Source organism: Bos indicus, chromosome 21 (genome assembly GCF_029378745.1).
Source record: "Bos indicus isolate NIAB-ARS_2022 breed Sahiwal x Tharparkar chromosome 21, NIAB-ARS_B.indTharparkar_mat_pri_1.0, whole genome shotgun sequence".
NCBI lineage: Eukaryota > Metazoa > Chordata > Mammalia > Artiodactyla > Bovidae > Bos > Bos indicus.
In genome coordinates, this window is record NC_091780.1 from 2,450,708 (window position 1) to 2,470,614 (window position 19,907).

At 42.7% G+C, this 19,907-nt stretch overlaps 1 long non-coding RNA gene and 3 other non-coding genes across 7 annotated transcripts in view; all 4 read left to right on the forward strand.

Annotated features, from left to right (window-relative positions):
• Window positions 1-19,907, forward strand: part of LOC109575289 (uncharacterized) — a 152,921-nt gene that overhangs the window by 18,126 nt on the left and 114,888 nt on the right. For all 4 annotated transcript variants that reach the window (XR_011562541.1, XR_011562542.1, XR_011562540.1 and 1 more), the window contains one exon: window positions 3,213-3,352. This is a non-coding gene — a long non-coding RNA (uncharacterized lncRNA). The remainder of the gene's footprint in view (window positions 1-3,212; window positions 3,353-19,907) is intronic.
• On the forward strand, window positions 1,350-1,428 carry LOC139178389 (small nucleolar RNA SNORD115). Its single transcript, XR_011562787.1, has one exon. It is a non-coding gene; the product is annotated as a small nucleolar RNA SNORD115 (small nucleolar RNA).
• Window positions 3,408-3,487, forward strand: LOC139178391 (small nucleolar RNA SNORD115). The gene has a single exon (XR_011562790.1). It is a non-coding gene; the product is annotated as a small nucleolar RNA SNORD115 (small nucleolar RNA).
• Window positions 5,514-5,594, forward strand: LOC139178392 (small nucleolar RNA SNORD115). Its single transcript, XR_011562791.1, has one exon. It is a non-coding gene; the product is annotated as a small nucleolar RNA SNORD115 (small nucleolar RNA).

The following is a 19,907-nucleotide window of genomic DNA, read 5'->3' on the forward strand; positions in this document are numbered from 1 at the left end:
GCCTGAATGTTCCCATGCAAGGCATTGACAGGTTGACTGGTCCTGAGCCTTTGTGCCCTGTCACCAGATACCTGCTTCCTCAAGAATCCATGCTGTGGGACTCTGTGGACTCATTTTCTGTGTGTTGGCTGCAAGTGGCCTAGCCCCATGTCTTCAATTCCACCCCTTGCTTGCACAGACCAAGATCGATCTGAGAGGTACATCTCTGTTTTCCAGAACACATCTATAGAATTTTAGTGACTGAGAGGCCCTTGTGCTGGGCCTTCTTCTGGGTATAGAGCCCACGAGGCTCTCCCTTCTCTTGGGGCACCTTTGTGGAGTTGCCATTTTTCCCTCTCTGGACACATTACTTAAGTATTCACTCAAGGACTGATATGCTAGTCACTTGTTTCCTCAGGTTTGGCAGTAGGTTGGTTGGGAGGTAAGGATGGATGAAGAAAAGTAAAGAGGTAGATAACTAGAGATAGGGGACATAGAAAGCTAGAGAGGTAGCAAGGAAGGTCAGTGGTAGTATATTTTACCCAGGGGTTTGCGTCACTTTGTATAGATAGATGAATTTTGTTGCTTTCTTGGGTTCTTGGATTTATCACTCTAGATAGGTCTTGTAGCATCATTCACTGCATGAAGATATAGCATCAGATCAGATCATTCGCTCAGTCGTGTCCGACTCTTTGCGACCCCATGAATCACAGCATGCCAGGCCTCGCTGTCCATCACCAACTCCCGGAGTTCACCCAGACTCACATCCATCAAGTCAGTGATGCCAACCAGCCATCTCATCCTCTGTGGTCCCCTTCTCCTCTTGCCCCCAATCCCTCCCAGCATCAGAGTCTTTTCCAATGAGTCAACTCTTCGCATGAGGTGGCCAAAGTACTGGAGTTTCAGCTTTAGCATCATTCCTTCCAAAGAAATGCCAGGGCTGATCTTCAGAATGGACTGGTTGGATCTCCTTGCAGTCCAAGGGACTCTCAAGAGTCTTCTCCAACACCACAGTTCAAAAGTATCAATTCTTCAGTGCTCAGCCTTCTTCACAGTCCAACTCTCACATCCATACATGACCACAGGAAAAACCATAGCCTTGACTAGACGAACATGACTACCAAAGCCTACAGGGCCAAACTAGATGTCAGCACAGCTGTTGTGCTTCTCTATAGACAGACAATGCCCCAAAGGAAGGAAGATCTGACTCATAACTGTTGCCTCCAGGGCCATCGATGTCAGCCTTGGTGCAGCACCTGGGGTAGACAGAAACTCACATGCTTTGGGGCTTCATCATTTCCAGAATGCACTGAAGGCAAGCCTACTCAGACTCTTGGTATAGATGCAATGTGTGGAGCATGCTTTTTTTTGGCTTAATGATGAGAAGTCATATGGTCCTAAAGAGAGAAAATGACATAAAAATTATGCTCAATAGGATTGTGCTGAGCTGAATGGAAGTGGCAGTCCAAGGGCAAAAGGTCCTGTCGTTCTGTCCCTTTTGGAGCATTAGAATTTGGGTGTGGAGGCAACTGATCCCACAAGGAGAGCCCCTGTGTCTCTACCTTGTGTAGGGTCTTTTACATAGGCTAATTCCTAGTCCTGCCTTTGACTTTCTTTGCTGATCCCTACTTCCACCACCTACCTGGAGGCCATAGGCAAGGCCTTTCCTTAGGTCCTTCTCTTTGCATCTTGTCTTTCAGTAAGACATTCTGGTGAGGGTCTCACTACAACCTGGATGATTCAAAGTGAATGGTTCCCTTTTTTCCTGGACATGAGCACCAGAGGATGAAGAGCTATGAGGGAGGCACACCCCAAGGCAGTCCAAAGGGAGGAGTCCTTGTGGGAACCTCAGTCATCACAAAGGGTGAACGTATTCTACAATGCCATCTAGACAGGCTAGGATCTTGGACATTAAAAGGCCTTTCGTTAAACCTGAATTCTAGTCAGACTGGACATCAAGACAGTGTTAGCTTCCCTGGTTCCCTGGGGAACATCCACACAAATGTCTCTGGAAACTTCCATGCAGAGCACATTGGTCACCTGAGGGGATGGTCACCTATGGTGTGTGCTTTCCAGTCTCCCAAGAATGGTTGGGAGGGAAGGATTGTGCCCCAAGCCTGGCAATGGTGATAAGCAGGTAGTAACTGGTCCACTGGGTCTTGGCAAGCAGACGCTGTTGCTGTTGAGAGAGCTGAAGGGCAGCCCCATGGGGCTTGGCCAGATCACTTTCAGGCATAGTGAGTTTTCAGTGTGGCCATTTGTTCCTGATGGGCCCCTTGATGTGTTTGTTTTGTTCACCCACTTGGGCACCTTGCATCTCCTGGGGTGATCTTCCACTCTGGGGTCACAGCCTTCAATGATTGTACCCCCCAGAAGAGAAACCCCTTCCAAGTATACCTTTTTGGTAAGCCACTGTATCAGCCCCAGCATGAGGCCCCACTTGCCTGAAGGAGAGCTGTGACACCGTCACAAGGGTCAAGCGAGCAGTAATTGCATTGGTGTTGTTTGGGGCCTTTGGTGGGACACAGGAGGGGACGCTGCTCCAGGCAACAGTGGCTCCTGCTCCAGCCTGAACATTCCTATGTAGGGTGTTGCCAGGTTGACTAGTGCTGGGTCTGTGTGCCCTGTCACCAGATAGCTGTTTCCTTCAGAATCAATTCCATGGGACATCATGGCCTCATTCTCTGTGTGTTGGCAGCAAGTGACCAGACACAATGTCCCCTCAGCCACCCCTTGCTTGAACAGGCAAGAATTGAGCTTAGAGGAATGTCTCCATTCCACAAGACACATCTGTAGAATCTTGGCAGCCAAGAGGTTCTGTCAGGTGGAGAACCCACGGGGGTCTGCCTTCTCTCTCAATTCCTTTATGGAATTACCATTTCTTCCCTCCTAGTCATGCTATTCATGTACTCACTCATGCACTTACCCACTCATTCACTCATTCCCTAATGTTTGGCCGTAGGTAGGGTGGGAGGGAAGGATGAATAAAAGTAAGGAGGTGGGGAGGTAGAGAACTAGAGAGGTAGGGAGGAAGACGGGTGGCAGTCATGCATTTCAGCCAGGGGTTTGTGTCTCTGTGTGTAAGTTCATTTTGTCACTTTCTTGGGATCCTGTATGTCTTGTTCTAGGTATGTCTTGTAGCATTATTCACTGCATGAAGATGTAGCACATGTGACCATCGAAGCCTACAAGAAATAACAAGGAGTTCTCACAGGTATCTTTTTGCTCTATAGACAGACAACGTCCCCAGAGGAAGGAAGATCTGAGTGTGGCTTGCTGCTCCTGGGGAATAAATGTCAGCCTTGGTGCAGCACCTGGGGTAGCCCAAAACTCACAATCTTTGGGACATACTCATTTCCAGAAAGCTTCAGAGGTAAGCCTACTCAGGTGCCTGTGCCTGAATGTGATATGAGGGAAGTGCCTCAGTTGTATCAATGTTTAGAATTTATATGGCCTGAAGAAAGATGATGACCTAAAAATCATTCTCAAAAAGATTATGCAGAGACCCAATGGACATGTCCGTGCAGAAGCAGGAGGTCTCTCTGTACCTTCTGGAGCCCTGGGATTTGGCTGTGGAGGCACCCTATCCCACAGAGAGTGTACTTAAATACTCTCTACAGTGACTAGGGGCTTCCATGTGGCCAAGGACTGGCCCTGCCTTTGGCTTTCTTTCCTAATCCTTGCTTTCACCACTCACCTGAAGGACATACACTGGCCCTTTCCTTAGCACCTTCTTTTTGAATTGTGTCTTTCAGTCAGACATTCTGGCAAGGATCTTGCCACGGCCTGAATGATTCAAGGTTAATGGCTCTCTTTTGTCCTTAACACACGCCCCAGAGGAAGACGGACTGTGGGGGAGGTGAGCGTCAAGGCAGTCAAGAGAGGGGTGTCCTTGCAGGAACCTCAGTTCTCACAAAAGGGGAGCTATTGCTGTGGCACCATTACAACAGGCTAGGAACTAGGGCACTGAAAAGCCTTTCGTTAAACCTGAATTCTTGTCATATTGTACACAGAGGCAATGTTTGCTTCCCTTGCCCCCTGGGGAACATCGATCCACACATAGGTCTCTGCACATCTTTGTCCAGAGCACACTGATCTACTGAGAGGATGGTCACCTATGGTGTGTCCTTTTCAGTTTCCCGATAATTTTTTGTAGGGAAGGATCCTGCCTCAGGCCTGAAAACAGGGAGAGGCAGGCATGAACCTGTCTAGGCACGTGGACACTGCTGGCTGTTGAGAAAGCTGAAGGGTAGCCCCTGAGATTCCATGGTGCTTGGCCAGATCATTTTCAGGCATGACAAGCTCTCATGAGACCAGTTGTTCTGATAGGCCTTTTAACATGTTTTGTCCTGTTTGTCCACTCAGTCCCCTTGAATCTCCTGCAGCGTTCTTCCTCTCTGGGGGCCACAGCCTTCAATGATAGCAACCCCAGAAGAGAAACCCTTCCAAATTTACCTTCTTAGTAAGGCTGCTGAGAGCCCTTCAGAGCCCCGGTATCATGTTCATTGTGAGGCCCCATTGGCCTGAAGTAGAGGAGTGGCTTCATGATGTGAACCAAACAGGGAGTGGTTGCACTGTTGTTGTTGCAAGGGCTTTGGCAAGCCATTGGAGGTGAGGCTACACCAGATGACAATGTCTCCTGTCCCCAGCCTGAATGCTCCTGTGCAGGGCATTGCCAGGTTGACTGGTGCTGAGCCCACGCACCCCAAATCCAGATATCTGCTTCCTTGAGCATCATTTCATGCTTGTTGCTTCATTTTTCTGTATGTTGGTGGCAAGTGGCCAAGCTCCATGTCTTTTTGCCCACTCCTTGCTCACAAAGGCCAGATTAGAACTCAGAGGAACATCTTGTCCTCCAAGATACAACCATAGAATCTTGGTAACCAAGAGGCCCTCTTGCCGGACCTTCTGCCAGGTGGAGAGCCCATGAAGCTCTGCTTTCTCTCAGTACTCCTTTATTGATTCACCATTTCTTCCTCCCTGGATCAGTTATTCATCTACTCCCTCATGAACTGATCCACTCATTCACTCTTTCCCTCACATTTGGCAGTAGGTAAGATGGGTGAAAGGATGTAAGGGAGAAAAGTAAGGAGGTAGGGAGGTAGGGAGCTAGAAAAGTAGGGAGATAGGAAGCTGGAGAGGTAGCGAGGAAGGTTGGTGGTAGGTATGCATTTCAGTCAGGGATTTGTGTATAAATGAATTTTGTCACTTTCTCTTGATCCTGGATATGTCACTGTAGGTGTGTCTTGTAGCATATTTATTGCATGAAGGTGTAAACCATGTGACCACCAAATCCTTCATGGACAGACTAAGTGTTCTCACACCAGTCATGCTTCTCTCTAGACAGACAATGCCAGAGAGGAAGGAAGATCTGAGTGTGGCCTGCTGCCCCCAGGCCAGTCGATGTGTCTTGGTCTAGAATCTGGGGTAGGCAGACTCTCGTCCCGTGGGGCATACTCATTTCCAGAAAGCATCAGAGATAAGCTAACTCAAGTCCCTGTGCGTAGATGCAATGAGTGGGAAGTGCATTGTTTGGCATGATGAATTGAATGCATATAGTCCTGAAGAGAGATGATGACCCAAAAGTCATGCTCAGTACAATTACACTGAGGCCCAATGGACACGGCAGTCCAGGGGCAGGATGTCAGGGATCTTTCTGTTCCTTCTGGAGCCCTGGGATTTGACTGCAGAGGTACCTTATCCCTCAAAGAAAGCCCTTATGTCTCTACAGTGCCTAAGGGCTTCCATGTGGCCAAGGCCTGGTCCTGCCTTTGGTTTTCTTTCCTGTTCCCTACCTCCAGAGTTTTGCCGAGAGAATGCACTGGTCATAGCAAACATCCTCTTCCAACAACACAAGAGAAGGCTCTACACATGGACATCACCCGGGTGTCCAACACCAAAATCAGATTGAATATTCTTTGCAGCCAAAGATGGAGAAGCTCTATACAGTCAGCAAAAACAAGACTGGGAGCTGACTGTGGCTCAGATCATGAACTCCTTATTGCCAAATTCATACTTAAATTGAAGAAAGTGTAGGGAAAACCACTTGACCATTCAGCTATGACCTAAATAAAATTCCTATGATTTTTCAGTGAAAGTGAGAAATAGATTTAAGGGACTAGATCTGATAGACAGAGTGCCTGAACTATGGACAGAGGTTCATGACATTGTACAGGAGATAGGGACCAAGGCCATCCCCAAGGAAAAACAAATGCAAAAAAGCACAATGGCCGTCTGAGGAGGCCTTACAAATAGCTGTGAAAAGAAGAGAAGTGAAAGCAAAGGAGAAAAGGAATATATAAGCATCTGAATGCAGAGTTCCAAAGAATAGCAAGGAGAGATAAGAAAGCCTTCCTCAGTGATCAGTGCAAAGACATAGAAGAAAACAAAAGACTGGGAAAGACTAGAGATCTCTTCAAAAAAATTAGAGATACCAAGGGAACATTTCATGCAAAGATGGACTCAATAAGGACAGAAATGGTAGGAACCTAACAGAAGCAGAAGATATTAAGAAGAGGTGGCAAGAATACACAGAACTGTACAAAAAAGATCTTCATGATCCAGATACCCACGATGGTGTGATCATTCACCTGGAGCCAGACATCCTGGAATGCGAAGTCAAGCGGGCCTTAGGAAGCATCACTATGAACAAAGCTAGTGGACGTGATGGCATTCCAGTTGAGCTATTTCAAATCCTGAAAGATGATGCTGTGGAAGTGCTGCACTCAATATGGCAGCAAATTTGGAAAACTCAGCAGTGGCCACAGGACTGGAAAAGGTCAGTTTTCATTCCAATCCCAAAGAAAGGCAATGCCAAAGAATACTCAAACTACTGCACAGTTGTACTCATCTCACATGATAGCAAAGTAATGCTTAGAATTCTCCAAGCCAGGCTTCAGCAATATATGAACCATAAACTTCCAGATGTTCAAGCTGGATTTAGAAAAGGCAGAGAAACCAGAGATCAAATTGCCAACATCTGCTGGATCATCTAAAAATCAAGAAAGTTCCAGAAAAACATCTATTTCTGCTTTCTTGACTATGCCAAAGCCTTTGACTGTGTGATCACAGTAAACTGTGGAAAATTCTGAAAGTGATGGGAATACCTGACCTGCTTCTTGAGAAATCTGTATGCAGATTTAGTTAAAACTGGACATGGAACAACAGACTGGTTCCAAATAGGAAAAGGAGTACGTCAAGGCTGTATATTGTCACCCTGCTTATTTAACTTATATGCAGAGTACATCATGAGAAACACTGGACTGCATGAAGCAAAAGCTAAAATCAAGACTCCCAGGATAAATATCAATAACCTCAAAAATGCAGATGTCACCACCCTTATGGCAGAAAGAGAAAAAAACTAAAGAACCTCTTGATGAAAGAGGAGACTGAAAAAGTTGGCTTAAAGTTCAATATTCAGAAAACTAAGATCATGGCATCTGATCCCATCACTTTGTGGCAAATAGAAGGGGAAACAGTGAAAACAGTGGCTGGCTTTATTTTTCTGGGCTCCAAAATCACCGCAGATGGTGACTGCAGCCATGAAATTAAAAGATGCTTGCTCCTTGGAGGGAAAGTTATAACCAAACTAGACAGCATATTAAAAAGCAGAGACATTACTTTGCCAACAAAGTTCCATCTAGTCGAGGCTATGGTTTTTCCAGTGGTCATGTATGGATGTGAGGGTTGGACTATAAAGAAAGCTGATCACTGAAGAATTGATGGTTTTGAACTGTGGTGTTGGAGAAGACTCTTGAGAGTCCCTTGGACTGCAAGGAGATCCAACCAGTCCATCCTAAAGGAGATCAGTCCTGAGTGTTCATTGGAAGGACTGATGTTGAGGCTGAAACTCCAATACTTTGGCCACCTGATAGAAAGAACTAACTCATTTGAAAAGACCCTGATGCTGGGAAATATTGAAGGCAGTTGGAGAAGGGGACGACAGAGGATGAGATGGCTACATGGCATCACCAACTCAATGGACATGAGTTTGAGTAAACTCCGGAAGTAGGTTATGGACAGGGAGGCCTGGCATGCTGCGGTTCATGAGGTTGCAAAGAGTTGGACACAACTGAACAACTGAACGGAATTGAGCCTCCACTGCCCACCCAGAGGATGTTGGCAGGCCTTTATTTGTCTCCTTCTCTCAAATGTTGTCTTTCTATCAGATGTTTTGCCGAGGATCTTGCAATGGCCTGAATGATTTGAGGTGAGTGGCTCTCTTTGGTCCTAGACACAGGCTCCAGAAGTGTTAGACTGCAGAGGAGGCCTTCCTCAAGGCAGTCCAGATGGCCAAGTCTTTTTTGTGATCTCATTCCTCACAAAGTAGGACTTCTTGACTTCTGTCAAGATGGTGGCACCATCTTGATGGGTTAAGATCTTGAACACTGAAGAACCTTTTGTTAGGCTTGAATTCTAGTCATATGGGTCACGGAGGCAATGTTTGCTTCCCTGGTCCCTGAAGAACATCCACACACAGGTTTCTGCATACCTCCATGCAGAGCATGCTGATCCACTGGGGGTCAGTCACCTGTGATGTGTGCTTTGCAGTCTCCCAAGAAGAGGGATCATCCCCAGGCCTGGCAATGTTAAGAGGCTGGCAGGAACCCATCCACCAGATCTTGGCAGGTAGGTGCTGCTTGCTGTCGAAAGATGAAGCACAGTCCCTGGGATACCATAAGACTTGACCAGGTCATGTTCAGGCATGGCAAACAACGGTGAGGCCAGTTGTTTCTGATGGACCCTTTAGTGGGTTTTGCTTCACTGGCCAACTCAGGCCTCTTGTGTCTCCTAGGGCATTTTTCCTCTCTGGGGGCCACAGCTTTTAAAGATGTCTCCTCCTAGAGAAGAAATACCTCTGAGATTACCTTCCTAATAAGGCCTTTGAGAGCCATTTGAAGACCTGGTATCATCTGCAGCATGAGGCCCTGTTTGCCCAAAGTAAGAGGTTGGCCCCATGACATGGACTGAGTAGGGAGTAGTTGCATTACTGTTTGGGGAGTTTTGTCAGGTCACTGGAGAGGACGCTGCAGCACACAATGACGGCCCTTTTGCACAGCCTGAATATTCCCATGCAGGGCATTGCAAGGTTGAGTGGTACTAAGCCCATGGGCCTTTCTCCATATATCTGATTTCTTGGGCATAAATTCATGTGGTCACATAGCCACATTGTGTATTTTTACCAAGGAAAATAGAAGCCTAGTGTCTTGCATAAGCTGGGTTTCAAAGAGGTAGAGGAACCAGAGATCAAATTGCCAGCATTCACTGGATCATCGTGAAAGCAAGGTAGTTTCAGAAAAACATTTATTTCTGCTTCATTGACTTCACTAAAGCCTTTGTGCTGACCACAACAAACTGGAAAATTCTTAAAGATGGGAGTACCAGACCACCTTACCTCTCCCATGAGAAACCTGTATGTGGGTCAAGAAGCAATAATTAGAACCACACATGGAACAATGGACAGGTTCAAATTTGGAAAGGAGTGCAGCAAGGATGTATATCATCACCCTGCTTATTTAACTTATTTGTAGAGTACATCATGTGAAATGCTGACCTGGATGAATCACATATGACATCATGATTTCCAGGATAATTATCAACAACCTCAGATATGCAGATGATAGCACTTTAATGGCAGAAAATAAAGAGAAACTAAAGAGCCTCTTAATGAAGGTGAAAGAGAAAAGTGAAAAAGCTGGCTTGAAAACCAACTTTAAGAAAATCTAAGATTATGGCATCCAGTCCCATCACTGTATGGCAAATAAAAGGAAATAAAGTGGAAGTAATGACAAAGTTTATTTTCTTGGGCTCCAAAATCACTGATGATGGTGACTAAAGACATGAAAGTAAGGAAGGAAAGCTATGACAAACCTAGACAGCATATTAAAAAGCAGAGACATCACTGCCAAGAAAGGTCCATATAGTCAAAGCTGTGGTTTTTCCAGTAGTCATGTATTTACATGAGAGTGGGACTATAAAAAAGGCTAAGTGCAGAAGAATTGGTGCTTTCAAATTGTTGTGCTGAGGAAGAGTCTTCAGAGTCCCTTGGACTTCAAGGAGATGAAACCAATCATAAAGGAAATTGACCTTAAATAGTCATTGGAAGGACTGTTTCTGAAGCTGAAGCTCCAATACTTTGGCCACCTGATGTGAAGAGCCAACTCATTGGAAAAGACCTCAATGATGGGAAAGATTGAAGGCAAAAGGAGAAGAAGGCAGCAGAGGATAAGATAGAAAGATAGCATCACTGACTCAAAGGACATGAATCTGAGCAAACTCTGGGGGATAGTGGAGGACAGAGAAGCCTGCTATGCTACAGTCCATGGGGACTCTGAGAGTCAGACAGGACTAAGAGGCTGAACAGCAACAGCAGCAGTGTCCTGTTTGTCATCTATAGTTTTAACAGACATTGAAGAACCAGTAGGAATTTCTTCTTTCTTTAATCATTCCATGTTGTGTAAATCAACTATTGCATAATTAATGGTGCTTTTGATTGCATTCTATATTTGTTTTTGATATAAAGATATGTCAAATAAATTATTTACCATTAAAATTTTTATTTTTCATCATTGAATATTGTCCATTTTTTGTTCTTCATTACAGACTACTTAGTAAGAAGACTTTTTCGTCATTTTTGACTGTACTTTTACCATCGTATCTTCCTGCATTCAATCTAGCCACTTGTACACTGAAATTTAAACTTTATTCCTGCTAGGTGCTTTCTGGAACTATTATGTATATTTGTGAATATGCATATTTCCTAAATAAATTAGTTATTTGTTGAATGCCTTCTTAATATCTGATCCTAATTGGCAGGAATTTTCCAAATAGTTTAGTGCTCTTCAGTTTTTAGTTTTCAAGCATTTTGATGCCAGTTTTTTGGTACTTTTTATTTTCTTTTTTTCTTTCTGCATGTCTGATTGATAGTCTGCATGTCTGATACCATAGACTGGTATACAAGTCTATGATTTTATGTGAGTGGCAACACCAGTGTAGCATGTGGTGACTCAAATTTCAAATAAAGCATTGGACTAGTGAAAACAGGGCTCTATGAAAGTTTCATTCAATTGGGAAACATGAGGATTATAATGGATTTTCGTCTCATAAATGACTGGCATAATTTCCAAGATCCTTTTGAGAAACTTTCATCTATCTTCTGAATTTACTTTAAATGAAACTTCAGAAGTTTTATTATTCTATGGTGAATATTTATTATAACCTAAAAATGTTTAAACAATTCATTTTCATTGTATTTTTTAGGGTGGTTATAGTGTTGTGATATGCTTTAAGCATTCGTGGACTACTCACAATTAAGAGACCTAGGCAACTGTGGCCTCATGTTTGAGATTCATATATATGCTTTGCCTATGATATGTGGTCTTGAATATAATATATGCAAACTGATATATCTTCTAACATTTCTAATATTTGCATTGCTTTACTTCTTTCCTTAGAAAGGAAGTGGGCTTCCCTGGTGGCTCAGATGGTAAAGCGTCTGTCTGCAGTGCAGGAGACCTTGGTTCAATCCCTGGGTTGGGAAGATCCCCTGGAGAAGGAAATGGCCGCCCACTCCAGTATTCTTGCCTGGAAAATCCTATGGATGGAGGAGCCTAGTAGGCTACAGTCCATGGGGTCACAAAGAGTCAGACATGACTGAGTGACTTCACTTTCACTTTAGAAAGGAAGTACATAGTGCAATTAATTATTATTGTTCTTGATATTGCATCCTGATAATACACCTAAGGACTTGCTTGTTTGTGTCCTTGATTGATAAACCTGCAGTCAACAACATAAGCATTTTGGCTATTTTAGAGTAAGAATAATATTCCTTGTGTAGAAATTATAGAATAGTCCACATGAATAGTACATACATGAGAGATGTAGTTCTCAATAATAATAATGAAAAAATGAAATCTCAATTTCCTAAAGCACCTGGTAGATCCCCAGAAATGTTGTAGTAAATGTTCCAGTTTACCCTTGAAAGGTTGTTTTGGTCTACAGGTTACGGTTCTTGCCTCAGGCACGAGAGGTCCCAGGTTCAGATTCGGGACAAGCCCCCAAGATGAAAGGTTGTTGCTGAGCCCTGAAAGATGCCAGGATTCTTGGCCTCCAGAAGAGAGGAAATCAAATGATGAGGCTTGATCACTCAGAGCTTTTGTGTGATAAAGTTTTATTAAAGTGTAAAAGAGATAAAGCTTCTGACATAGACATCAGAAGGGGGCAGAAAGAGTGCCCCCCTGCTATCCTTAGCAGTATGTTACATATCTATCAGCAGGCTGCTAATTAGAGAAAGGAAATGTCTCAAAACTCAGAGTGGCACCCTCATCCACATGAATTTTGAGACAATATTGGCACAAGGTGATTCATCCCAGGTGATAAAACAACTGACATGAATCTTAAAGAAAGGCAGGTTTCCAAGCAAATATATAGTTTCATTAACATAGGGATCACGATAAACTATGGACAATTCTGCAGATGATGAATGCAGCCATGAAATTAAAAGACGCTTACTCCTTGGAAGGAAAGTTATGACCAACCTAGATAGCATATTCAAAAGCAGAGACATTACTTTGTCAACAAAGGTCCGTCTAGTCAAGGCTATGGTTTTTCCTGTGGTCATGTATGGATGTGAGAGTTGGACTGTGAAGAAGGCTGAGCACCGAAGAATTGATGCTTTTGAACTGTGGTGCTGGAGAAGACTCTTGAGAGTCCCTTGGACTGCAAGGAGATCCAACCAGTCCATTCTGAAGGAGATCAGCCCTGGGATTTCTTTGGAGGGAATGATGCTGAAGCTGAAACTCCAGTACTTTGGCCACCTTATGCGAAGAGTTGACTCATTGGAAAAGACTCTGATGCTGGGAGGGATTAGGGGCAGGAGGAGAAGGGGACGACAGAGGATGAGATGGCTGGATGGCATCACTGACTCGATGGACGTGAGTCTGAGTGAACTTCGGGAGTTGGTGATGGACAGGGAGGCCTGGCGTGCTGCGATTCATGGGGTCGCAAAGAGTCGGACACGACTGAGCGACTGAACTGAACTGAACTGAACATAGATTAGGAGAACAATTGTTTGAGTGAAACTTACTGGTTTGTTGAGCCCTTATCGGTTCTGAGTCTTAAGCTGAACGAATTGACTTGAAGAAAGACAGAGTCTAGGGTTAAAACATAGTTCATTAACATAGCTTAAGAAAAACATTTCCATAAGAAAAACGCATTGGTTAGCTCAAGATTTGACTTTGGAAGTAATGATGCTGAAGCTGAAACTCCAGTACTTTGGCCACCTCTTGTGAAGAGTTGACTCATTGGAAAAGACTCTGATGCTGGGAGGGATTGAGGGGCAGGAGGAGAAGGGGACGACAGAGGATGAGATAGCTGGATGGCATCAGTGACTCGATGGATGTGAGTCTGAGTGAACTCTGGGAGTTGGTGATGGACAGGGAGGCCTGGCCTGCTGCGATTCATGGGGTCGCAGAGTTCGACACAACTGAGCGACTGAACTGAACTAAACTAAGTTCAGGTGGAATCAGGTGTCATCATGGCAGCACAGAATTTTAAGAGAAAACTTTTAATTTTGTATAGAGAAGGGAAAAAAATTGACACTTGTAGTTTGTTTCTTCCTGCCGCTTAAGAGAGAGAGAAAAAATGCCTGACGCTTGCAGCCTATTTCCTCTGTTTGGAGACCCCTAGCCTTCCTGCCTGTTACCCTGTCACCCTGATACCAGGGTTTAAAGGTACTATATCTGGTAAGAATTTTCAGGAAAGAATGATTAAATCTCTGGGTAGTTTTACAGTTCATCATCTTCATCATCAATTAAAAATGGGCAAAAGACATGAATAAATTTTTGCCAAAGAAAACAAATGGAAAGCAGCTTTATCATTTCATTGATGAGTTCTAGAATTTTACTGGTAGCATCGTTAGGATTTTCTATGTATAGTATTATGTCATCTGCAAAGAGTGACTGTTTTAATTTTTCTTTTACAATTTGGCTTCCTTTCATTTCTTTTTCTTCTCTGACTGCCATGGCTAGGGCTTCCAAAAGTATGTTGAATAAGGTGGTGAGAATGGACACCCTTGTCTTGTTCCTGATCTTAGCTTTCAGATTTCAGGAAAGGCTTTCAGATTTTCACCACTGAGTGTGATGTCACCTATGATTTTGTCACATATGGCCTTTATTATGTTGCAGTAGGTTCCCTCTGTGCCCATTTTCTGGAAAGTATCATAAATGGGTATTTAATTTTATTAAAATAATTTTCTGATTCTGTTGACATGATCATATGGTTTTTATTCTTCAATTTGTTAATGGGGTGCATCACAGTCATTTAGAGATATTGAAAAATTCTTGAATCCCATTTGATCATGATGTCTGGTCCTTTTAATGTATTTTAATGTATTGTTAGATTTATTTTGCTAGACTTTTGTTGAGGATTTTTGCATCTATGTTCCTCAGTGCTATTGGCCTGTAATTTTTTTGTGTGATGTCTTTCTGTGGTTTGATATCAAAGTGATGGGGACCTCTTGAATAAGTTTGGCAGTGTTCCTTTCTCTGAAATTTTTTGGAAGAATTTCAGAAGGATAGATGTTAACTCTTCTCCAAAAGTTTGATTGAATTCACCTGTGAAGTCATCTGCTTCTAGATGTTTGTTCTGGGAGGAGTTTTTTCCCTCGGTTTCAATTTCAGTACTTGTGGTTCGTCTGTTTATACTATTTCTTCTTGATTCAATCTTGGAAGGTTGTACCTTTCTAAGAATTTATTTCTCCTAGGTTGTTCAGTTTATTGGCATATAGTTCCTTGTGGCGTCTCTCACAATCCTTTGTATTTCTGTGATGCAAGTTGTAACTTCTCCTTTTTCATTTCTAATTTTATTGATTTGAGTCCTCTCCCTTTTTTCTTGATGAATCTGGCTAAAGATTTATCAATTTTGTTTACCTTCTCAAAGAACCAGCTTTTAGGTTCATTGATCTTTGTTACTGTTCTCTTTGTCTCTATTTCAATTATTTCTGCTTTGGTCTTTATGATTTCTTTCCTTCTAATAACTTTGAGTTTTAATTGTCTCTCTAGTTGCTTTGGGTGTAAGGTTACATTGTTTACTTGGGATTTTTCTTGTTTCCTGAGGTAAGATTGTATTGCTATAAATTTCTATATTAGAACTGCTTTTGCTGTGTTTTTGGATCATCATGTTTTCTTTTACATTTGCCTCTCTATATTTTTTTATTTCCTCTTTGGTTTCTTCAGTGATCCATTAGTTATTTAGTAGCATACTATTTATAGTATGGTTTTTATAGTTTGTGGGTTTTTTTTTTTTCTTATAGTTGATTTCTAATCTTATAGTATTGTGGTCACAAAAGATGCTTGATATAATTTTAAGTTTTAAAAATTTACTGAGGCTCAATTTTTGGCCCAAGATGTGATCTATCCTGGAAAATGTTCCATGTGCACTTGAAAAGAATGAGTATTCTGCTGCTTTTGAATGGAATGCTCTGTATATCAGAGAAGGCAATGGCAACCCACTCCAGTACTCTTGCCTTGGAAAATCCCATGGACAGAGGAGCCTGGTAGGCTGCAGTTCATGGGGTCACTAAGAGTCAGACACAACTGAGCAACTTCACTTTCACTTTCATGCATTGGAGAAGGAAATGGCAACCCACTCCAGTGTTCTTGCCTGGAGAATCCCAGGGACTGGGGAGCCTGGTGGGTTGCCATCTATGGGTTGCACAGAGTCGGACACGACTGAAGCGACTTAGCAGCAGTAGCTCTGTATATATAGCAATTAAGTCTATATGGTGTAATGTGTGATTTAATGCCCGTGTTTCCTTATTGATTTTCTTTCTGGATGATATGTTGTCCATTGTTGTAAGGGGAATGTTAAAGTTCTCTACTATTATTATGTTACTATCAGTTCCTCTTTTTATGGCTGTTAGTATTTGTCTTACATATTGAGATGCTCATATGTTGAGTGTATATATACATTTACAACTGTTATATCTTCTTACTGGGTAATCCCTCGACATTATGTAGTGTCCTTCTTTGCATCTTGTAACAGCCTTTATTTTAAAGTCTATTTTGTCTGATATGAGTATTGATACTCCAGCTTTGTTTTGATTCCATTTGCATGAAGTATCTTTTTCCATTCTCTTACTTGCAATCTGTCTGTGTCCCTAGATCTGAAGTGGGTCTCTTGTAGACAGCACCTATACAAGTCTTGTTCTTGTATCCATTCAGTCACTCTGTGTCTTTTGATTGGGGCATATAATCCATTTACATTTAAGCAAATTACCAATGTTTATGCTTAATGCCATTTTGTTCATTTTTATGAATATTTTCTGTAGGTCTTTTTTCTTTCTCTTTTGTTTTCTTTTCTTGTGGTGTGATGTACATACAATTTTAGTGTTGTGCTGGTGTTGCTTTTTCTTTTGTTTGTGTATCTATTGTAGTTTTTTGGTTTGTGATTACCATGCAGTTTTGATATAGCAGTCTATATAAATATAAGATTGTTTTAAGTTGCTGGTCTTTTAATTTCCAGTGCATTTCCAATACCTTGCCTTTTTATACTTCTCACAATTGCTAGATTTGATGCTGTATTTGTGTGCAGATGATTTCCCACTTCTATTTTATCTTTGCCTTTAACAGTGAGTGATCCCATTTGTAATTTTTGTTGTTGTTGTTTGTTTCTAGTTGTGGCCTTTTTGTTTCCACCTAGAGAAGTTCCTTTAGCATTTCTTGTAAAGTTGGTTTGGTGGTGTGGAATTCTCTGGGTTTTTGCTTGTCTGTAAAGCTTCTGATTTCTTTGTTGATTCTGAATGAGGGCCTTGGTGGGTATAGTATTCTTAGTTATAGGTTATTCCCTTTCATCACTTTAACTATATCATGCCACTCCCTTCTGGCCTGCAGAGTTTCTACTTAAAAATCAGCTGATAACCTTATGGGGATTTCCTTGTATATTATTTTTTGCTTGTTGGTTTTAATACTTTTTTCTTTTTTTCCCAGTTTTATCAATATGCATCTCTGCATGTTCCTTCCTGGGTTTATCCTGCCTAGTGAAGTGAAAGTTGCTCAGTTGTGTCCAACTCTTGCGACCCCATGGACTGTAGCCTGCGAAGTTCCTCCATCCATGGGATTCTCCAGGCAAGAATACTGGAGTGGGTTGCCATTTCCTTCTCCAGGGGATCTTCCCAATCCTGGAATTGAACCCATGTCTCCTGCATTGCAGGCAGATTCTTTACCGACTGAGCTAGGAAGGAAGCCCATTATCCTACCTGGGACTCTGCAATTCCTGAACTTGGGTGACTGTTTCCTTTTCCATATCAGGGAAATTTTGAGATATGATCTCTTCAAATATTTTCTCAAGCCCTTTCTCTCTCTCTTTTTCTGGGACATCTATAATGCAAATTTTGGTGAATTTAATGTTGTCCCAAGGTCTCTAAAACTGTCCTCATTCATTTATGTTCTTTTTACTTTATTTTGTTCTGCCGCAGTGAGTCCCATCATTTTGTCTTCCAGCACATTTATCTGTTCTGCCTCATTTACTCTGCTACCGATTTCTTCTAGTGTATTTTTAATTTCACTAGTTGTATTGTTTATCTCTGTTTTTTCCTTTATATCTTCTAGCTCTTTGTTAAACATTTCTTGTATCTTTTTAGTCTGTTCCTCCATTCTTTTTATAAGATCTTGGATCATCTTACTATCATTACTCTGAATTCTTTTTCAAATACATTGCCTATTTCCACTTCACATAGTTTTCCTCTGGCATTTGTCTTGTTCCTTCATCTGGAACATATTCCTCAGCCACCTTATTTTGTCTAAGTAATCCACAGGCTACAGGATCATAGTTTCCCTTGGTTCTGGTATCTTCCCCCTTGTGAGTGAGGCTGATCCAAGAGACTTGCTCAGGCTTCCTTGTGGGAAGTACTGGTGGCTTCCCACCAGTTGGTGAAGCTGGATCCTGTCCCTCTGGTGGACAAGGCCCTGTCGAGGGGTGTGTTTAGTGGTAGCTGTGGGCTCAGAAAGACTTTAAGTGGCCTATACCAAGGGAACATTTCATGCAAATATGGGCTCGATAAAGGACAGAAATGGTAGGGACCTAACAGAAGCAGAAGATATTAAGAAGAGGCGGCAAGAATACACAGAAGAACTGTACAAAAAAAGATCTTCATGACCCAGTAATCACAATGGTGTGATCACTCACCTAAAGCCAGGTATCCTGGAATGTGAAGTCAAGTGGGTTTTAGGAAGCATCACTACGAACAAAGCTAGAGGAGGTGATGAAATTCCAGTTGAGTTATTTCAAATTCTGAAAGATGATGCTGTGAAAGTGCTACACTCAATATGGCAGCAAATTTGGAAAACTCAGCAGTGGCCACAGGACTGGAAAAGGGCAGTTTTCATTCCAATCCCAAAGAAAGGCAATGCCAAAGAATGCTCAAAATACCACACAATGCTCATCTCACATGCTAGTAAAATAATGCTCAAAATTCTCCAAGCCAGCCTTTTTCAATACATGAACCATGAACTTCCAGATGTTCAAGCTGGTTTTAGAAAACGCAGAGGAACCAGGGATCAAATTGCCAATATCCCCTGGATCATCAAAAAAGCAAGAGAGTTCCAGAAAAACATCTATTTCTGCTTTATTGACTATGCCAAAGCCTTTGACTGTGTGGATCACAATAAACTGTAGAAAATTCTGGAAGAGATGAAAATACCACACCACCTGACCTGCCTCTTGAGAAACCTGTATGCAGGTCAGGAAACAACAGTTAGAACTGGACATGGAACAGACTGGTTCCAAATAGGAAAAGGAGTACGTCAAGGTTGTATATTGTCACCCTGTTTATTTAACTTATATGCAGAGTACATCATGAGAAACACTGGACTGGAAGAAACACAAGCTGGAATCAAGATTGCCGGGATAAATATCAATAACCTCAGATATGCAGATGACACCACCCTTATGGCAGAAAGTGAAGAGGAACTCAAAAGCCTCTTGATGAAAGTGAAAGTGGAGAGTGAAAAAGTTGGCTTAAAGCTCAACATTCAGAAAACTAAGATCATGGCATCTGGTCCCATCACTTCATGGGAAATAGATGGGGAAACAGTGGAAACAGTGTCAGACTTTATTTTTTTGGGCTCCAAAATCACTGCAGATGGTGACTGCAGCCATGAAATTAAAAGACACTTACTCCTTGGAAAGAAAGTTATGACCAACCTAGATAGCATCTTAAAAAGCAGAGACATTACTTTGCCAACAAAGGTTCATCTAGTCAAGGCTATGATTTTTCCAGTAGTCATGTATGGATGTGAGGGTTGGACTATAAAGAAAGCTGAGCGCCGAAGAATTGATGTTTTTGAACTGTGGTATTGGAGAAGACTCTTGAGAGTCCCTTGGACTGCAAGGAGATCCAACCAGTCTATCCTAAAGGAGATCAGTCCTGGGTGTTCATTGGAAGGACTGATACTGAAGCTGAAACTCCAGTACTTTGGCCACCTCATGTGAAGAGTTGATTCATTGGAAAAGACCCTGATGCTGGGAGGGATTGGGAGCAGGAGGAGAAGGGGACGACAGTGGATGAGATGCCTGGATGGCATCACCAACTCGATGCACATGAGTTTGGGTGAACTCTGGGAGTTGGTGATGGACAAGGAGGCTTGGCGTGCTGTGATTCATGGGATCGCAGAGAGTTGGACATGACTGAGCGACTGAACTGAACTGAACTGATATGCTGATGGGGGGTTGGGTGTGTTGTGTTCCAGCCCTGTGGATTTTTTGGCCTGAGGCATCCTAGCACTGGAGCTAAGGGCTCTTGGGTGAGGCCAGATGTTGACATCTAAATGGTCGCCTCTAGAACAGCTCATGCCAGTGAGTACCCCCCGAATACCTCTACCACCAGTATTCTTGTCCCTGTAGTGATTCCCTGTAGAGTTGCCCTCTGCCTC